Consider the following 8,971-nt stretch of genomic DNA (forward strand, 5'->3'; position numbering starts at 1 on the left):
TGAAATTGAATGGCAGCAAAACTGAGGTTCTCATTCTAGGCAACCAACCCCAGATGTGGGGTCCATGTTCTTGGCAAGAAATAGCATTTTTGGGGGTTTACGCAGTCTCAATTTAAAGGATTACAGGCTGTGCAGAATGCCGCTGCTTGTCTGCTATGCCACATCCCACCCAATGAGTCAGTTTCAAACATTTTTGCAATATACACTGGCTCCAAAGTCCTAAACGCATCAAGCTCAAGACGCTGTGTTGCATTTTCAAAGCATGGCATTGAATGGACCCTACATACATACGCTCTTTTCTCACATCCGTATGTCCCCAAGTGAGCTCTACAATCAGAAAACTCTAATTTAGCTTCTATTTCAAGATTTAAATGGGTTAGACAAGGTGGTCGTTCTATGGCATAGCTTACCTTTTGAATTTTGATTATGTAATTCTTATGCTTTGTTCCGGAAGCTACTTAATACCTGCCTTTTTTTAGCTTTTGTGAGATTCCTGGTCCTTTTCCGCTAGGGCTGGAAAACCCCTGTTGGGTAGCCATGCGCTTTACAAATCTGATTGATTGATCTTGGATACTCTTTCCAGTCTCACTCCATTTGATTTCGTCTACCCCAAAACTTGATCATTGCCCCTTGTATGTTGATTTGCTTTTTGATCTATGTATTAAACCATGAGTGCTATGGACATAGATGTCATGTCCATAAGCCCACCACTGGGGCACCAGCTGCTGTGTATTGCTCCAGGGGGCCTGTAGGGCAGATTGGGAGAGTATCCCACTTCAGTCCAGTTGGCTATGACTTCCCTGCCATCAGTGATGCAAACATGTAATTGGCAGGCTGGTACCCAGGAAAAATACTTCCTGGTTTCCCTTGGAGGATGGTGGTATTTGAAAACAGGACCCGTTGTCCACACTCCCAGGGAATTGTGCTGAAAGGGTGGTGTTGTTTGAAAGCTGAGGAACTCAGCTTTCAAATTATACCTACCTTTCCATGCAAAGAGCCAGGTAATCACAGTAGGGTGTGATTGGGTGGTGCTTCCCCTAGACACCAGGCTTTTTGACAGGGAGATAGGTCCCTTGTACAACCATTGATGCTTTCCCAAGATCCAGCCACTTTTCTCCTTCTGCCACCCCGGGGGGAGGATGTGTGTGATTACCCCCGATCTGCCCCCTGGGTCAAAGAGTCCACTAGATACCAGGGATGAAAAAACAAAGTGGTGGAGGCAGTCTACAACACACAGAGTCATGCTCCAACACAAAAATGGCACTAAGGTTTTTTGCCCTCCCTGCAAGGCTGATTGGATGGTTTGCCCCCAATTGGCCTGCCCCAGAGAGGGAAGAAAGCCTATTGGGCACCAGCATGAAAACAAAATAAAAAAACGAAACTAAGGGGTGGGGGCAGCCCATTATGCATAGGGCCATAGCCAAATTCCCATTGACCCTGGTTTGATCTATTCCTGTCGCTAGCACTAGGCCTAGCCGTTCTACTGAACTGGAGTAGCGTTTTTATTGGAACAAATGACAGAAGACTAGGTGGTAGGAATTTTGTGGATTCCTAAGTATTCCGGAATTGTACATCAAAGAAGTGCAAAGAAAATTAGCAATTTTAGGCAAGGTTTAGGCCTTGCAGAGTATAGTGTATAAGAAAACGTCATGGGAACCACATGATTTACACCTCCCTGGACTCCTATGGGAATCTAGTTTTAGAAATGTATGGGGTGGTGGATTTCCCTTGGTGGTGGCTGATCTATCGCCCACAATTGGCAGTTACCCACATTGTTTAGGAAGCGTTTATTTTTCTGGGTGAAATGTGATGGCTCCAGGTCGCATTTTGGGTATTTTGTGTCACAGACACTAGGCCAAGTCACACAAGTGAGATACAATTTTTTTTTAAAGAGACATGTAGGAACACAAAAGCTGGGGCGTTTCGCCCTCGCTTGCTGTCCCGCTTACCGCTCGTGCATTCTCTCCCGCCCGTCCATCCCCAGGACTACTTATGGAGTCCGCTGCACTGTTCATCAGTAGCCCATTGACCCATGTGCACTGTGCCGCTCCCTTGCCTGGCTCCTCACTCCAGACACTCTGCTCCCATTCTCAGAGCCCCCTGTTTGAGCATGCTACTCGCCTGCCTCACCAGACCGACCCCTGGGGTCTCCCCGGCTCGATTGCCCTCCCTGGTCCATTGCTCTTGTCCCTAGGGACTTAGTTTTAGTTTAGTTCATTTGGGTTTCATTGGGTTTTATTGGGTGGCTTCTCTTACTTGGGTTTTTCTTTTGCCTTCTCCAGTCAGGTGCTTTGCCCCAGCTGGCTTTCCTGCTTCCAGCTCCCCCCTTCTCTGCTGCCCTGCATGTTCCACAAAGACCGCGCAAACAAACATGCGAGAGGAATCGCCGTAATCTATAAAGACACCATCCACTGCACCATCACCAATGACGACCCACTCCCCTCTCACACAGATGAAAAAAGCACCTCAAGAGGCACCCTCATCTACTGACCTCCGGGACCCCATCTGATCTTCTGTGACGCCATCCCCAAGCTCATTACCCTCTGGCCATAGACTCCCAGCACTACATCCTGCTCGGTGACTTCAACTTCCACATCGATAATCCCAAAGACCTCAATAACAATGGGCTCACCTAATTAGTCACCACACCCACACAAAAAGCCAGACATGCACTCAGCTCCATCTTTAGCTCATGCAACAGAATCAAGTTCACTCTCACCACAGAGCTCACTTAGACCGACCACACCATCGTCCATTTCACCTTCACAGTCAGCAATCATCACACACCCTCCTCCACTGATGAGGCCTCTCGCCGCAGCTGGGGAAGAATCATGGCAAGGGAATGGACCCAATCCCTCAGCACCTCACAACCCAAAACCTCAGAAGATTTTAACCAAGCTGTTCAAAATTTCAACACCTGGATCACCAACTGTGCCAATGACTTCGCCACACCGAAACCCCCCAAATCTCCCAAATACACAAAACAAGCCAGCTGGTGCCCAGAATTCAGAACAGCCAAGTGCACACTACTACTAACTCGAGAAGCAGTGGCCCATTTCCAGAAAACCACATACAAGACAGCCCTCAGCAAATACCACCAACACATCAAAGCAGCCAAGGAAGCAGCCATCACCAACCGCATCAACTCAGTGACAACCATGTCAAGGAACTCTTCAAGATCATCAAGGACTTCACCAACCCCCCTGCCACAGAAAATGCCATTCACACCTCTCAAGATCACTGCGACTCCCTCTCAGACTACTTCCACAGCAAAATAACCATAATCTACAACAACTTCAACTCCCAACCCTACGTCTCATCAACCACGAGCAACTAGGAAACGCTAACCAAACACTCACCGCCTGGTCTCCTCTCACCTCCCAGACTATCGGGCCATCATGTCGTCCATCCACTCAGAAGCCCCGACTGACCCCTGCCACATCATATTTTCAACCTCAGAGCCAACCCCATATGCCCAGAACTCACCAACATCCTCAACACCTCCATCTCCATGGCAACTTTCCCAGATGAATGGAAACAAGCAGAGGTAAGACCACACCTGAAAAAGCCTTCAGGCTACCCCAGCTACCTCAAAAACTACCAACCAAACTCCCTCCTCCTTTTTTTTCACAACTCACCGAACACCTGGAACTTAACCAACTCCTTGACTCATCCCAATTTGGGTTCCACTCTAGCTACAGCACAGAAACTGCACTCATCACCGCCTCAGATGACATAAGGACACTTCTCGACTGCAGAGAAACTGCAGCCCAGAATCTCCTCTACCTCTCAGCAGCATTTGACACCATCTCCCTCCAAACCCACATGAACAGACTCCACTCCATCGGCATACAGGGAAACGCCCTCAAATGGATCATATCCTTCCTATCGGGATGAATATAGGGCATCCAACTGCTGCCCTTCTCCTCCGCTCCCAGGCAAACCACCTGCGGCGTACCCCAGGGATCCTCCCTCAACCCCACCCTGTTCAACATTTACATGCCCCCCCTCACAGACATCACCAGATCACACAGACTCAGTATTCTCCTATGCTGATGACACCCAGCTCATTCTCTCCCTCACTGAAGACTCTACCAATGCCAAAATCAACTTCCGGAGGGCCATGAGAGGCATAGCCAATTGGATGCGAAACAGCTGCCTCAAGCTCAGCTCTGACAAAACAGAAGCTTTGAAGACACCTTCGCTCCACCACCCTAGCCCTCTCACATACACCCCACATCAACCACAGCTGTGCAGGAGGCAGATTCTTCTCACACACCACCATGAAGATCTAGAACTTCCTTCCGTGGCACCTCCGAACAGCACCCACCCTAACAGAGTTCTGGAAGAAGCTCAAGACCTGGCTTTTCGATGGAGACAATGCACCAAGGCACCCAGTGACCCTCATTGGTGACAGTGTGCGCTGTACATGTTTATTGATTGATTGATTGATTGACAGAATGGTAGAACATTTGTTATAACCAATTGAATTTCTCTTCATTTGTAGCTTCCAAATGTAAGCCAGTTTGAAAGATAGTAAAATGCCCTCTGAATCATATGAGAGTATGGGTAGCCACAATTTCAGAGGTGTACAAATAACCACTGTTCCCATTTTTGCACATTTCAGAAATACATAGGTTTTCTTCATACTTTTTCATTATTTATACTTTACAATATGAATTGATGCTGAGTCGGTAAACTATTAAAAATCATTTTAAGTTGCTTCTCATCTGTTTACGAAGAACCTACAAACCCTATATATTACCATGGGCAAAGGGTCTGATGTACATAATGGTTTCTTGTTTTTCAATATCATCCATTGTGGCATGAAGTTACAGATACAAATATTGTTACCAATGGTTGTTTTTTCCTACTCATTTTCCTTATTTGTTTTACAAACAGTTAGTTTGTTTTGGACACCTTTGAGGATCCTACACAAATGATCCCTTGCTGAATTCAAAATTCTGTCTACTTTTCAGAAATGTATAGCTTTCCGGGATCACCCATAGATGTCATACCTGTTTCCACCACAAACTGCAAGTAGGGTAAAACCACAACATTTAGGAAAACAGACTTCATTTTAGAAAAATGCAAAAACAGTTGGGAAAAATAGTTTTTAGATAGAACCCTGCTTGTTCTGGAAAAGCTCATTAGATGGTGATCCTAGCACTGCAAACCTACCATTGATGCCATTTTTAGGAAAATAAAACATACACTTTCTTACAGAACACTTTTTCCCATTTTACCCACAAAAATCAAAATGTAGCTATATTCTACGGTTGCCTCAAGGGGACTGTTCACACCTTGGGTTCCTTAAGAATCCCCTAGATGTTGTAAAAACACAGGATGCAAATTTAGCATGGCTATATTATGTCAAAAATGTTATGAAGGTTTAAATCAGGGGTGGCTCCTCTTTTAGAGCAGAGGAGCGTCGTCCTACTAATTAGAATGCTCCTAGGTGAAAACTAAAATGGTAATAAACATTATCAACATTTTATTTTTCATTAACTCTGCAAACCCACATCTCAGGCCAAGTGTCAGGATGGGGCGGCCCACTGCTGCGTTTCAGCAGGGGAGAGGAGTGGTGGGCTGGTCACTTTAAGTTTAAAGTGCGCATGTCTCTTTGGCCAGCTGCCTTGTTATGGCCTGCCAGACACGGACACTTTAAACCTCTCAACACAGCTGGGTTGAGAGCAAGCACAGACCTCTAGTGCCCTTCAGAGCACTGAGAGAGCCCCCTCCATCCAATCCAGGTGCTTCTTGCTAGGATTGGTTAGGGAAGTTGGCTGGTCCCGCGCTGAAGAAGAACATCAGGACGGAGTGAGGATGTGCAGCAACGTAAGTGACTTTTATTCCTTTTTTAATGTATTTTATGTGTCTATGTGTGTATTTTATGTATTTATTTGTGCATTTTGTGTGTGTATGTATGGCTTAAATTGCCGACATGCATTACATTGCGTTTTAAAGTGAAACGTTTTAATTTTAATACGATAATGTTATGCATGTTGGCATTAAATTAGTTAATATAATTTTGCTTGTGCCTTGCCCGCCCAACCAATCTCCATACTTGGCAGCCGCCACTGGTTTAAATATGAGCTACCCCTAAAACTCACAAAAGGCTTAGCACAAGAGGGGGTCTGTGGGAAGCCTTAGAAGCCAATAGGTTATGTTAGCACGTCTGACCTTATATTGGTTTCTTATCTTTATTTTATAACGGGACACGTTAGAGGTTCGATGGACCTTTTGACTGCGCTCAGAGAAGTTCTCACCACGAACCCCAAATTTAACAAGGATTCATCAATAACATCAATATACAACATTACATCAAATTTGGAGTCAATAACATCTACACACCATGACCCATTTGGCCATGAATAACCACACCTTTTGAAAGAGTTAGAATGTTTATTTCCCTATATTAACAATGTCATGTAAATTAATCTCAAGAAAACCTGATATACATATAAGAACAGTACTGGTGTTGACCACATCTTCTGAAGAATCTCAATTTAGCAAGGGCATTAACTACTAAACACTCAAGAGTCACAATACAAATTAAAAGCAAGAATAACTGTGTAACAGAGATTTCATACATTTAGATTCAGCGAAGAAACAACTTCAATTGTTACTAATGATTAGCAACCATTCTTTCTGGGTCCTCTCTAACCTTCTGATCAGAATAGCATGTTTGGGCTTCATGCAAAAATAGTTTTAGTCAAAATTAATTTGGAAAACATCTAACTATGGCTCTATCATAACAGTGGTTGGTACCTAGGAACAAAAGAACACAATCTACAACAATGCCATTTGCATTTTGTTATACCTCTCCTCAATATGATCAGCAAGTTACGATTCCCTTTTTCAGCCGGACATCAGCTCGATCAGCATCAGCAACCGGACAGTGAAAAGGAATAATTCAGAATCGGGGTCACTAAGCTCTCCGAACCATTTGGCATCAAAGTTAAGCAAATAGGTTAAAGACAGGAAGTATCATCAGGAGATTCCTCAGCACCTCAGACAGAGCAAGAACATTTCTCATAATAAAGTCAAGTAGGAATTGGCAATAATAGCTGCATTGGGAATAATAGCAATAATGGCAGAAACAGTTGGAATGGATGTGTTCTCTAGGTTCCGTCAGATTAAGTTAGCATCGCCTAAAGAATTGTCACGTTTCCATTGGTCAAAGAATCGCACGTTTACCCTTAGTCTAATAAACATAAAGCTTAAAATCTAAGATTTTACTAAACTATTGTTCACATGTCGATGATTGGCTCCTCTTCTCCTGTTCCCATCGTCAGACTTGTCAGGTAACAATTTTGTATCCATCCGTATTCCAGTCACTGTCTCTGTTCAAAATAAACATTGTTTCTATAACTAGAACAAGATTTTCTAAAGAGCAATTCTCATGAGAAAGTTAAAAAATCTGCTAACGTTTGGTCAACTCAGCGAAGACAATACATGTATTAATCTTTCCAAGCCTAAATTCCTCAAAATAAATCTTTCTAACAGTTCAGCTCAACATGAGGTTGTGCAAGGAGGCACAGACCTTACTAGTTTAAGGCCTACCGTTAATAACGCAAGATAAATAACACATAATCATTAGTATAACATGTTACTACAATTGCCTTAATGTGAACAATTCAATTAACATTAATATGCATCAATAATGACACTTCATGATTAATGATGGCCACTCAGGTGGGCACAATTTCCAAGTCGCACATTAATTTCTATGTTAGACCCATTTCTATGCAAACTCTTAACTCAAAATACATTAATATTTATTAATAATACACTCAGTGCCCGCAGTTATGCAAGCATAACATCCCATTTCACCAATGTCCCGAAGAAACTCAGCTTTATCTGAAAACTGACAGTCAGTTTTATCTAAAAACAGTCTCTACATCTTGACCATTGCGTTTCCTACATAGAATGATGGATGCATCAAATTACACTAAGACTAAATGCGGAAAGACTGAATTCCTCCTCTTCTTCCCTAACTACAAGTTCTGAAAGGGGATTAACTACATGAGCACTCCAGATCTCTCACCAAGATAGTATCACCACTGGCAGATTCCACAGTTTTCCTTCTGACTCAAATCTCAACTCAATCACACATTTTAAGTCCATCACCAAGAATAGCAAATATGATTTGAAAATCATATGAAACATTACAACTTTCCTCTCTTGAATCTAAAGCTTACTTTCAGTCCCTTCTTACCTTTTGCCTTTATAAAGGTTCTCTTGCCTCCTCACCTCTGGTACTAGAAGATTAAATCATATTACTCAAAGAGTTAATCTCTAACAAGAAAGCATTTATCAGATACATACACTGCATATGCGAACATACTCATAGTTAGGACAGACACTTAGGGGTAAATTTAAGAGCCCCTAGTGCCTCCTTGCACCACATTTGCATCTTTTTTTTTTATGCAAATGTGCCCGAGGCCAAAAATGTAGCGCCATATTTACAAAGTGGTGCAATGCAAGCATTCGCTACTTTGTAAACATTTGCGCTACAATGTGTTTGCTTACAATGGGCCTTTAGGTGCTTTGCAGGATTAGCATCAGAATTTTTTACTATAATCCTAAATCTAAAAAATTCTGACGCTAGTCACCTAACTACCGCCATGGTGGTCTGTATTTTAAATACTGTGTACACATGGTGGCATTAGGGGGCGCTTAGGGACGCAATGCAGCATCATTTTTCTTAAATATGCCACTAATTGTCTCTGGTGTCAGCCTCAAGACGCAAAAACACTTTCATCCCTTGCGTTTCAGGAAAAGGCCCATCCTTATGCTCTCATTCTCACAAAATTCCCCAAAGAATCTGAATACTCTTCCGAGACAGATCAGACAACCTTCCACCATGGCCTAATTTAAGAAAAGCCTTAAGGATCATTCACCATAATGCCAATCATATGTGTAAGCGCCGATCACCTGACTTCAATATCAGTTATTCTGCATCATT

The sequence above is a fragment of the Pleurodeles waltl genome, chromosome 10 (assembly GCF_031143425.1).
Source record: "Pleurodeles waltl isolate 20211129_DDA chromosome 10, aPleWal1.hap1.20221129, whole genome shotgun sequence".
NCBI lineage: Eukaryota > Metazoa > Chordata > Amphibia > Caudata > Salamandridae > Pleurodeles > Pleurodeles waltl.